The following is a 12,318-nucleotide window of genomic DNA, read 5'->3' as shown; positions in this document are numbered from 1 at the left end:
ACAAAGACCCACCACAGGCAACAAGTAAATACACACATCTTTAAAAAATAAAAGAACACACCAGAATGGGGCAAGGTAGAGAAAATGCAGCCTACACACCGGAAATCTTCATGTCTTGGCCCTTGGTGTTCTCAGTGGCATCTCCCTCCCAACTGGAATCCACTCACTGGGTGTGGGTGAAGTTGGAGAGATTTTAGCAGGCTGGAGAGCTGGGGAGTGAGCTGGCAGGCTGGGATGTGCCGAGCAGCACCTCTGGCTGGGGCTCTTTCCTGACCTGCTCAGCCCAAAGGCTGGGCCTGCTTCACTCCTCCTGTTTGGGAAACTCTTTCCCAAACAAGAATTCAGTGCACTGGCCTTGGTGACATTGCCTCACCCCAGACAGGCATCAGACCTGGGCCAGGAACAAGGGCGGGCCATTTGAAGCCCTGCGCCTGCTGTGGGTGCGGGCGGTTGCAGTAACAATGCATGCCCACTAAGGACTGGGAGGGACCACTGCCTAACAGTACCGAAAACGGGCCAGCACAAGAGGGCCACCTGCCGGCCCACTGTCCCAGCCTGTGCCTCACGCAGGTCCCGAGAAGTCCCCTGGACACCCTCCCGGGGCTCACTCACCTCTGGGCCGCCTTCCCGGCCTTTTCTTTCTCCCGACTCCTCACTCTTTAGAGGGCAGAGCTCTCAGGCACCGAGGAAAGGGAAGGCCTGGCACCTTCCAGGGCCAGTCCTCCGAGGCCTGGGTGGAAACAGATCAGAAATTCATTGTGACCAAGGTAGTAAGTATCCCCGCGGATTTTGCGACTGGCCCGAATCCAGAGGCTTCGGAACCTCCCCCCATCCCCCTCCGCCCGGCCTCCGACTGAGCCACCTTCTCAGGTGGGAGAGGAGGCGGCGGGCTCCCCGCGGGGCCCCCGGGGACAGGGGGCGGTGGGCTCAGCACTCCCGCTGCCCGCCTTGCTCCGACCCAGCGCGGCCGCCGGCCCCGCCTCGCCCGTCCGAGCGGGGCGCTCTCTGGACGAAGCCTGGCCCCGCCAGCCTGGGCGCGAGCGCCGGGCGCACACGCGGAGGGAGGTCCGCTCCCGGCGCAGCCGAGTCCCCTCTGCCCGCGCCGGCAGCCCCGCACTTCGGGGAAGGAAAACCCGGGGACCTGGAGCCGCGCGCGCAGGGAGGCCGGTCCCCGCCCCGGCGGGGCTCATAGCCCCTCGGCGGTCAGGACACCCACCTGCCGAGCGGGAAGCCCCCGGAGCTCTCCGAGAGGCCGCGGCAGCCCGGCCCACCCTCCGCCGGGAGGCGCCGGGAACGACGAGGAGAGGCCGCGCTTACATATTTGTGCCGCGCCGGCTTCACCTGCCCCGAGTTTGATTTCGGGGTGTGGCCTCAGGTAGGACGCGGCGAACGCAGAGCCCGGGAAAAGTCGCCAAGGCGCGCAGGGGCCGCGGCCAGGGGCTTCTTCTCCCGAGGAGCGCCCTTCTGCTCAACCGTTTTCTCTGGCCGCTCGGCTCCAGCGGCGGCCAGCCCTTTGCCTTCCGGTGCTGGTCCCGGCCGCTGCCTGCCGTGACCTACACGTCGGCCCCTCGGACCCTGGGCTGCCGCGTAGAGGCCCGACCTGGACTGTCCGCCTAGCGCCTCTCTGATATTAACTCCCTAATTTGCATTGACGACGCACGCCCTGGCGGCGTGTGCCCACCCGCACACCCTGGAGAGCTCATCTGGAGCCCTGAAACCTGCCACTTTGGCCTGTCCGGTCCCATCTCCCATCGCGACAAGGTCCCACGACTGCCTTGGGGTAGCCCCCTTGTGTAGGCAGGAAAGCGGGAATTAAAGAGATCCCAATGCCTTTGTCAGATCTTGCTCAGTTTTGAGAACCCTCTGGTCTCAGGATTGTAGGGGGCCTCTGGGGAAAGAAAGCTTCAGGGAGCCCTGGACCCCCACCTCCACCCCCACCCCCACACCGCCAAACAGAGGAGAAGATATGGTTCTAGAGCCAGTATCTCCTAGCTGTCCCCAGCAGTGCCCTGGCTGAGGGTTAGGTTGGCTGTCCCAAGTGGCTCACTCTGGGCTGCCCTTTGCCCTGCCTCTGGATTGGAGGATGGTTTGTCCTGTGTTTATATGTGTGGGAGAGGGGCATGGGCCATCTGTCTCTTCCCCAAACAAGGAAGTGAGAAGACTCCTGCTGTCCTTGGGTCCAGAGACAGGGCTGTGTCCAACTGAGTATCCAGGGGATTCTAGCTTAGAAATTCAGTATATCTGGATCCCAGATGGCTGCCCCCAAATCAGTGGCAGGCACTGGGGACAATGTAGGGATTTTCATCACTTTGAGCACCTCAAACTTTATCACTGAGGTCACTGTTGCCATGTACATTTTTGCTCACTGATTCTTTAGATGTTTGTGCAATTTATGTATAAAGAATTTGCATTTTAGGCTCAGTTGCTTATGCACAGTTTACTGTAGGCTCCTACCAAACAGAGCTAAGATGGCCAGTGGAAATTTATCACCCCAAACAGGCCTGCACCCTGTCTGGATGCATCACAAAGCCCCCGGATGTCCTCAGCCTCCCTGGGGAAGGCATGGTGGTGCCAGGTGGAGAGGCTGGCTATGGGAAGCCGGTTGTGCTGGGTGGGAGGGGGAGGGAGAGGGGAAACTGGTTGTTGAGGATTTGAAATGAAGCAGGAACCAAAGCTAGAATGAAATGCATTACACCATTGAACCTAGAATCAACACCCTAAATTATTTTTTTAATTGACACACATGAATTATTTTCTTTTAATACAAATACCTTGTATACCAAAACCACAGTTCCAAGCAGGACTTTTGAACTTTTAAGCTACACTAAAGTGTGAACATTATAGTATTATCAGAAATGAACTGATATTTAATTTGGTTGGATCCAGGCTTGGGTATCCCAGAAAGGCTACAAGCCAAGTCCCATCCTTACCCTATAGGGAGAAAGTCTAGGGAAACTTGGGGGGGCCTCTCATCTTTGAGAGCTGCAGTGGGGTTTGGGGCATTAAGAGAGACAGGACTCCTACCTAAGTAAGATTGACTAAGGAAGTAATGAATGCCCCATCTCTGCAGGTATTCAGGAAGCAGATAACCATCTGTCAGATGTGCTAGAGTAAAGGTTCCCATAGTGAATATCAGACTAGACCAGGGGGCCTCTTGGGCCCATCACAGTTCCACATTTCTGCACTTCCAGGCAGGGTACAGATGAGTCGGCTGCGGTGGGTTGGATGACCCTCTGCATATCCGGATGGCTGGGAGGTGCAGAATGGATCCTGAGTGAGTAACTTCTGTGTGTGACTCTCCCCCCTTCCCCATCTTCCTCTCATTCACTCCCAGCTCAGCTCTGCCCAGAAGGAGGAGGTGGAACAACAGTGCCAGAAGTGGTGGGGACAGTCTAGGGACAGCTTCTTCTCCGACATCTACAAGCCTCCTTCTGGCCTATTCCCAGGTTGCTACCCCAAGCACAGGGAGAGGGACCAGGCACACCCTCCTTTGAAGAGCCTTGGCAGCTGGCATAGGCCTTCTGGTTGAGGGAGTTGTCCATGCACTGCCATTCCACAAACTGGGCAGGAGTGCTGGACTGGGGCACTGAAAGCTGGCATTTCACCATGGGCTGTGGCTCTCAGAGCCCTACCAGCTCTGGGGCACTGGTCAACCAGCCTGGTCTGAGAGGGTGTCAGGGAGGGCACGTGGGCAGGGCAGGCACTCCCTGGCTCTCAGCCTGTGGCTGTCAGGGCCTGTTGTAACATCTGAGCTGAGAGCCCCGGTTAGGGCCAAGGAGGAGAGATACAGATCAACTTGTGGTTTGGAAACACAAACACATTATCCTTTCCCAGCACCTTTCTGCTCTGTGACTCGAAAAGCTTCCTCAGGGTCCTTTCTCTGGATGACTGCCCTTCTCTAATAATAGTAATAATAATGCCTACCGATTATTGAATGCTTCCGATGGGCCAGGCCCCATGCTAAGCTATTTACACATATCATCATTCAAGTCTTCACAACAACCCTGAGACAGAAGGACTATACTGTTGTTATTCTCATTTTACGGATGAGGGAACAGATGAGGCCCAGACTGGTTAAGCAGCCGGCTCAGGGTCTTGTAGTTACTGAGTGGTGGAGCCGGAATTTCAACCCAAGAGTATCTGTCCCCGGGTCCATTCTTGTAACTCGGTACTGCTCAGAGTTCCCTGGTTGCAGGGACTGTCAGATATGATTGACCCTGCAGGGTCAGGTCTATGGCAGCAGTTGGTGGGGGAGGCACTGGTAATTTGCCTCTTGATGCCAGCCCTGACTGCCACCCAGGAAGGGTAAGTCATGTGACACAGAGAGGGGGGGGGCTAATCCCTCCTCCATTTCTGGTGAGGGGATGAGGAACCCCACATGGCCCTGGGTACGAGGGGCAGAGAGGGCCTCAGTTTCTGCCATCTCTCACTGAGTCATGAGCCAGCACCCTGCCTGAAATCCCTGCATCAAGCTGTCTGTCCTTCACAGACCCAGAATGTGCCAGGTACCCTCAGGCCACATGGGGAGGTGGGGCCTTTCACCTGCTTGCTTCCTGGTTGGAGAAACCCCTTGGGGCTGGGCTCTAGGATGAGTAGTGGCCCATTCACCCTGAGCCCCTAGTCTGAGGAGAGGAGGCATTCTTTGGAGAAGATCCCTTCCTCCCCTTCTCTTGCAGGCTGCCCACGCCTGTCCCTTCCTGCTCTTGGGGTGGCCTGGATCTGTGCCCCTCACCCTGATAGAACTATCCATCTCTCTCCTGATGGGCCTGGGAGGCAACCTCTGAGGGTCTGGGAGAATGAATTGAGAAAGCTGAGGTTGCCAAACCCCTGGGGTCTCCAGGCAGAAGGGAGGTCATATCTAGCCACAGAGACCATGAGTTCCTACAGGATCGGAGCCCTTCTGCCTTTCTAGACTTCCAGCTTGTCTCAGCATTAGTTTCTTGATGTGTATAATGGGGGAGCGAGTGCCCTGCTTAGGGGGGTTCCCTGATGGCTCAGTGGGTAAAGAATATGCCTGCAATGCAGGAGACGCAGGAGACATGGGTTCGATCCCTGGGTCGGGAAGATCCCCTGAAGTAGGAAATGGCCACCCACTCCAGTATTCTTGCCTGGAAAATGCCACGGATGGAGAAGTCTGGAGGCCTACAGTCCATAGGGGAGCAAAGAGTCCGACATAGCTGAGCAACTGAGCATGCATACATGTGCCCTTCTTCCTTGGGAAGATGGTGGAATGATGAGGTCTAGAGCACTGGGGTACAGGGGCCCCAAAGGACCAGCACCCCCAAACAGGGTGAGAGTTCTTGGCTCTTGGCCCTCACAGCTGCTGAAGGGTCCAAGGAGGAAACACCCCTCCCGCTCATCATGTATGCACAAGCTGCCACTGGGAGCAATGGAGCCCAGCTTGGTGCGCCACCAGGGCAGAATCCCAGGGTTCTTCCAGGAGACCTCGATACTAAATCACTCCAAATCCCAGAGTGAGAACCCCAGCCCCCGCTGGCAGCACCACCTGGGCCCAGTTAGGTTTAGGGAAAGTCCATAGGACTCCCCTGCCTGGTCACTGTCACCCTGAACCTCAGATGAGGGAAATGACCACACCTTGCCTTTTTCTCAAGCATGCCTCTGTACTGGGCTTCCTTTGCCAACTAGAATACATAGGCCCGTCTTCTCTAAATGCAAGTTGACACTGAGGCTGAGCTTGCCTGAGAGTCCCAAAGGTACCTGATGACCTGGACGAACCACCCAGATGCAGGGGCCACTGTCCACTCACCTCAAGGGGCTGGAGCATGGGAAGGGCAGACTGTGACACCCTTCCTAGGTACATGGGGGCATGAGCTATGCTGGGGAGGGTGGCACCAGAAAGAGCCACCTCTGTGCTAAGGACACTCATTTTAGAGACATGATGAATTCCTTTAATATCTTCTCACTATGATCACTTTGCAGCCCCTGCTCTTAATGGGCTCCAAAGTTCCATCCAAATGTCTGTTGTTGGCAGTTTAGCTCTCTAGCTGGCATTTTTGCTGGCAGAACTAACAGCTGGAAGCTTCCTGAATGGAAACCCTTCATTGTCTTTTCCTCTCTCCTAGGAACCTCCAGCAGCTGCCCCCAGTCTAAGGTCGGGGCAGGGTTCTGATGGGCACCCGTGTTCTGGAGCCCAGGGTCTGACTTTTAGGAAGGACAAGTGAGTTGGAGCAGCAGAAGGCTTGTGCCCAGGGTAGGTATGAACTCCGGCCAGAACCCAGGGAAGGAAAGAGTGAGGAAGCATGATGTTGGCTGCCTAAGCCACATCTACAACCCTCTGGGGGACACCTTAGCTCTAAATGCACGAAGTTCACAGGCTCTGGCCATGTGGTCTCCTGGGAGCATTAACCATCTTGCTATAAAGCTTGTGGCACTCCACCTTCTGCATCCGCCTTGGGTCAGTGTGAGAAGACATGACTTGCCACTTGGCTGGGCTGGGTGGGCTATGCTTAGAGGGTGCTAGGGTGGGATGTGGGCAGGCAGCTACCATCACCTGTTCTCAGGGTGTTTCATTCTTTAGTCTCCGGACCACACCTCAACTGTCCTGGGTGGGCCTATGGGACCTTTATGTGAACACTGACATGAAGGGACCTGGTGTGCACTGCCCTACCAGCCTCTCCTCCCAGCGGTTCTTGCTGAGAGGCAGCTCCGCGTCCTGTCTGACCAACCTCTCCTCTATAGGAGGCCTGCATGCTTGTTAACTTCTGGCCTTGCATTCATGTCCCTGGGTCTGGCTCCATCCCTCCTCAGGGTCTGAGACCTCCACCTTTCCTGATCCCTGACATACCATCTCCCAGAAAAACCCACTATCGTGGGATATAAAAGCCAGCTTGGGCCTAGTGTCAGGGAGACGAGTGACAGATGACAGCCCACCTGCTCCTGGAATCTGACCTTTGATGGTGGATACTTAAATTCCTGCCCGGGGTCATGGCATATGAGCAGGGAAAAGACCACCTGAGGCAGGGGATCTCCTGTTTGCCTCCGGGTCAGAATCAGCTCCAGAATCTCTTTCCTTCCTAGATGCTATCACCATTACCCCGTCCTTTGGCTTCAGACATTAACAGGCTTATGTTTAAAATAGAAAACGCTTCCTGGGACAAGTAGAGTTGAGTCTGTCTATTTACAAATTAGCTGGATCTGTTTATCAGAGAGTGGCGTGGTCCCAGGAGTGGGTCAAGCCTGTCTCCTTGTGGGGAGCTGGAGAAAGAGCACGGGCTGAGCTGGGGCTCCAGGTCAAGTGAGAAGTAGGGGCTGGGGAAGGGCAGAGCCCAGCCCTGTTAGGGCAGGAAGCGCAGAGGAGCAAGGGAACCTGTCCGGCCTCATACTGTGTCAGGCCAACTGCCTCTCCCAACCATCGTGTTACCTGGCAGCTCTCATCTGGCCCTGCTTGGGGGCACCTTTACCGATGCTCCTGATGGAAAGGCGAGGACCCCCAGGCCCGAAACTGACTCTGCCGCCAGTCAGTTCTGTGATCTCAGGACCCCGCTTTCCTTCTCTGGGTTCTGTTTCACTCTGTGAAATGATGAGGGCTGTGTTACACAGTCCTGGGGCTTCCCTTTGGCTTGATACTCTGCAGCGATCCATCTAGGGGGGCCAGCTCCTGTCTGGGGCAGCCCTTCCCTCCTCTGCGCTCCTCCCCACTGACCTGGGATTGTGCTCTGCATGCACAGCTGGTCCCTGTCTCCCTGCACCCTCTGTGCCTTCTTGCACAACTCCCTAGGGAACCTCATTTGAAGCTGAAAGAAAATGGAGGTTGGAGGCGCCAGGCCAGGACTGAACCAGAGAACTAGTCCTTCCAGTTTTAAGGTTTTAACCCTGCCACCACAGCAGCACTCAGGGGCGGGGTGGCGGGCAGGCAGTGGGGGCCTTGAGCAAGGTGACTGGTTCCTTGCTATTTGCCCTTCAGTGGGTGAGCGGGCTGGGTTCCTGCTACATGGGATTCAGAGACCAAAATTGGGAACCAGCAGACCTGAGCTTCCTGGGCGGGCTTCTCTGAGCACGCGGAGCCCCTCCCCGTTCCCAGTCCTGGGCAGCCTGAGTGTGCAGGAGAACACAGCCCTGCCTCCCCGCCTCCCCCCCCCATTAGCCAGAGGCCCAAGGCCCCCTGAGTCTTGGTGAACTTGGGAAAACCAGAGCCAAGCAGAAAGGTGTCAGCATCGCTGACCAAGCACTTCAAGGGCAAAAGGTCACCACAGAGAACCCATGGGTGTACAAAAAGCCATCATTGTCCCTCTCTGAAGTCTCTGCCCTGCCTGGTGAGTCGTAATGAGGTTTTATAGAAGATGCTGGCCAGCGTGAGTTCCTTTGTTGGGGTGGGTATGGTGCCATGCAGTTGTAAGGGAACCTGTCCCCCTGCCCCCCCTGCCTGTGCTAACTACCCTCAGGGTATGAAAATCTATCATGTTCAGCTTTCCTTTCCCCTGTCTGTTGAAGGGCTGTAAGCTCCTCAGGGCAAGGGTTTTTCCCTGCTCACTCTTCAGCACTCCCGTCCCTCACCCCATCCCGCCACCAGAGTTTGGCTCCCCGCAGTCAGGCCACTGCTCCTCACTGCCTGCGAGCCAGTGAGCCAGCACAAGATGCCAGTGGCCATCACCCAGAGCCGCCTACAGCCCACCCCTCGCCCAGAAAAGACAAGTCCCCTCCTCTATCCCACCCCTCACACCTCTCACCTTAGCCCCCTGTGGGCCCTTGGACTGAGCCTGGAAAGGGCAGCTTCCAGGACCAGTGGGCCTGTTAATCCCAGACAGCAGGGCCAGCCCACCTTGAGGAAGTCAGAGCTCTTCCAGCTTCCGAAGCTTCCATTTTCCATGATCTAGTCCAACCTGTTGGCTAGTATTTCTTTTAGGGACAGGCTGCAGAGGGCCCGTTATGAGGTTTGCTAGCACGCTTCCTACTGCCTGAGTCTCCTTCCCATTCAGGTGTGGGGGAGCATCCAGCAGGAAGGACTCTGCTTCTGGCCACAGATCAGCTTCCCCCAAGTCCCTCTGGCCTTCTAAACCCAGGACAGAGTGCACAGAGGGCCTCTGGGGCCATTTGGGTGAGCAGTGCAGTCTCTCAGGGGCTCTGCCTTCTCCCTGTCCGGCCCTCCCACCCGGCCCAGCCAGCTACCACCCTGCTGGCTTGCTGTTTGTCTGGTGCTCCCCAGCTGCTGCCACTCTGCCCCCAGCCAGACACCAGCTGCTGCTCAGCTCTGCATACATGGGGCACTGCCAGGCGTGGAGTGGCCTTTTCCCAGGCAGTAGGAATACCCCTCAGCTGGTAATGCCACAGCTAGTAAAGATTCCCTTTTTCCTTGCCCTGGAGCCAGGTATGGGGATTAAATGAGCGGGAGACACTTGTGTTCATCCTGACTCTGGTCCCTTGAGCTCCTCCAGGATCGGACGCATTCCTGGTCATTTTGAGGGATTATGTGCAGAGTGGGTTTGCCCTGGTTGGAGGCCCCTGAACTGCCTGCACCTCTCCCTGTGCCTGGCATGTTCCAGATTGCTCAGCTCACCAAGAATGTTTGTCCTTGGGGGACTGAAAGGTCCCTGCAGCCCCCATCTTCCTCCCTTGTAGCCACTGCAATGTGCACAGAGCTTTCCACCCAAATTAGGGGCTCCCAGGCCTGCTCCTGGAGCCAACTCCTCTTCACAAGGCACCCTGGTCACCAGGGCTCCCAGGTTTGTCACTCCTGAGCTGCAAAAGGGACCCCTTGCTTAGCCCAAAGGCCTTACTCTTGGCTAGGTGAGCTTCTGTGAGGCTGAGTCCCAGGCCCACCAGGCCTGGGGACCATGCAGTCCAGAGCTCATCCTCTACTTCAGAAACCTGGTTCCCACCAAAATCACTTAAGGAGAGACCCCAAGCAGGACCCTCCGACCTTGGTGTGTGATATCAGGGAGAAAGCAAACTACACCATATGAGCCTTGCTTCTTGCTGGGGGGGAGGGGGCGGGGGGGCAGGGGGGAGTCCTAGCGCTTTATAAACTGGAGCTCAATGGGCATGGTGTCCCTGAAGCTGACTAGGTCATTAACTCTGCAGGGCGCCTGGGGCCTGCTCTCAACCCAGTAGCCCCCTGAACTGGGCTGATGCTGAGTTTCAGAGTCAGAATCTGTGCCAAGTCAAGCTCAGCATGAGGGTGTGACTTGGATCCCAGGCCCCAGTGGATGCTCCATAAATATTTGCGGGATGAACACATGAGGGGAGTGTCCCAGAGGTGGTGGGGCCTCCCGGAGGGGCGTCCTGGTGGCAGTGTGCCGCCCAGCAGGAAGGGGAGGTGAAGGCAGGAGTAGCGGAAACAAGCATTTCTCTCTCTGGCTGGGGAGCCAGAGGCCAGCTTGGACAGGGTTGCTTCCTAATCCATCTTGGAAGGGGGGCACATGGGGTGGGGTGTGGGCGTGGGGCTCCTGAGCCCAGAAACCCACAGCTGCCGCTGCTGTCCAGATGGTGGGCAACCCAAACACCTCGGCACCCCCACCCTGCCCGGGGGGGCCCGACCCGCAGGGACCTCACCTGAGCTGTCCTTGGGCAGCTGGGCCCCGAGCTCCCCACTGCAGGCCGCCGCTTGTCTCTAGCTCGGGAAGCGGCACTCCCTTCAGGCAAAAAAAAAGGAAAAGAAAAAGAAAACCTCAGTGCTTTTCTCACTCAGCTGCTTCTCCCGAAGGCTCCTGGTTGGTGTCGTCCTGCCTCTGTGGGCACACAGCCTCCTCCCTCCCGGCGGCTTACTCACCGGTATGCCTGTGAGGCTGCCAGCTGTGTGGGGGAGGTGGGGGGGCCCATGCCCCTTGGCCTGACACACACCAGAGTGTGCTGCGTGGTGTCGAGGGCCCGAGGGGCTGGCCCTCTGGGTCCTGAGTTTGGGGGACCGGAGCCTTGGGCAACATCTTCCCCAGGGATGTCCCCAAACGAGGTCGGTGGGAGACACACGTGGGTGCTGACTGGCACTGCTGGAGAGGGACTGAATTCCTGTAGGAAGCTGGGTGCCCAGGGCTGCCAGAAGAGGGGCAGCCCAAGTGCTGTCCAGCACCCTGAGGGGTTGGTTTCTAACCTTGGACCACTCCCTACCCTGGCACCCTGTGTGTCTCTGTCCCATGGACTCAGTGGGTCCTGGGCCCGTCTGAGCTGGAACTGCGCCTCACCTGCTCAGGCCAGGTGCCTGGCATCCTTTTCAACAGCACCCGTCTTGGGCGGGCCCAGCAGGGTGAATGGATGCCGGATCCCCCACCCCCAACTCTCACTGGTTCCGCTATGGTCTGCTCTCACACCTTGCTCCTCTCTCTCTCTCTCTCTCTCTCTCTCTCTCTCTCTCTCTCTCACATACACACACACACACACACACACACATGGGGCCACACCCAGCAGAGCCACCTACCTTCCCCAGGCCAGCCTAAGCCAATCCAGCCTTGATCTCCAAGTGCTACTCTGACCCTAGGAGCCGCTCATTTACAGAAATATCTCGTAGGAGGTGTGTTCAAAGCCGGGCGGGAGGACTCTGGTCGGCTGGACCAGACTCCCCTTCTCTCCCAACACCTCCAGAGGACAGGCCGCCTCATCACCTTATCTGCTATTGCACTTTGCCGACTGACGTCTCTCCCGGGGCACCTCGGGCCCCCACAGCATCTTCCATATCCTTAGGGGGTGGCGGCAGGCTTGTGGTAGGTCCCATCTTCCGTGGAGCCCCAGGTAGGGAGGGGAGAGCTGGAAGGGGCGGGACCCAGGTGCAGTTCCAAGTTTCCAGCTCCCAAAATAATCAGATGCAAAAGGGAAGGAAGAAATCTCCAGGCCAGTGGGTGACTCAGTGCCCGTGGGCTGCCTTAGTCACCTGGATGGCTGCTCCTGGCTCCCAGCACCTCAGGCTGGGAGCGATGCCCTGCCCCCTGCAGCCGGCAGCAGCAGGCTGTCAAAGGGAGTGCGGCCACGGAGCCCCAGCTGGCCCAGGGCTCCTGGCAGGCGGGCTCCGGCTTCCTCCCCGGGCGCCTGTCCCTCCTCCACCGAGCACCCCGGCTCACTTTGGGATTTCTCCATTAAATCCTCAGGCAGCGACCTGCTCGTTTGGGGTGCCGAGCTGCTCCAACGTTGCTTGGCAATTTTGATATCGTCGGGGGTTGCCATGGGGAGGAGGGTGATGTCATTGACACAAAAAACCCACTGAATTTACAAATCAGCTGGGGCTGGAGCTATTTATAAAAACACGTTTTTTCCTGCCTTCCTTTACTGAGGGGGAGGCGGGGGGAAGGGCTGCCTGTGCTCTCAGAGCGAGCCTCCCCTCCGCAGCCCCAGACCTCCCAGGCTCCCCACCCCCAGGGCTGCAAGACCTAGCTG

The 12,318-nt window shown here is 57.5% G+C and overlaps 1 protein-coding gene across 7 annotated transcripts in view; it reads right to left on the bottom strand.

Annotated features, from left to right (window-relative positions):
* Window positions 1-12,096, bottom strand: part of PAK6 (p21 (RAC1) activated kinase 6) — a 37,614-nt gene extending 25,518 nt beyond the window's left edge. The window contains exons 1-3 of one of the 7 annotated variants that reach the window (XM_081507179.1): window positions 11,369-12,096; window positions 10,510-10,589; window positions 613-730 (exon numbers count right to left, since the gene is read on the bottom strand). The gene's annotated coding sequence lies outside the window, so the exon portion shown is untranslated. Of the gene's footprint in view, window positions 1-612; window positions 731-862; window positions 1,056-1,216; window positions 1,778-10,509; window positions 10,593-11,368 lie in introns of those variants that run through there. The other 6 variants (XM_081507184.1, XM_081507178.1, XM_081507180.1 and 3 more) reach the window with 6 other exon arrangements.
* Window positions 12,097-12,318: the final 222 nt, after the last annotated feature.

The sequence above is a fragment of the Giraffa tippelskirchi genome, chromosome 7, assembly GCF_054371585.1.
Source record: "Giraffa tippelskirchi isolate mGirTip1 chromosome 7, T2T-mGirTip1v1.2.pri, whole genome shotgun sequence".
NCBI classification, from domain to species: domain Eukaryota; kingdom Metazoa; phylum Chordata; class Mammalia; order Artiodactyla; family Giraffidae; genus Giraffa; species Giraffa tippelskirchi.
This window is presented reverse-complemented; position numbering and strand designations above follow the sequence as displayed.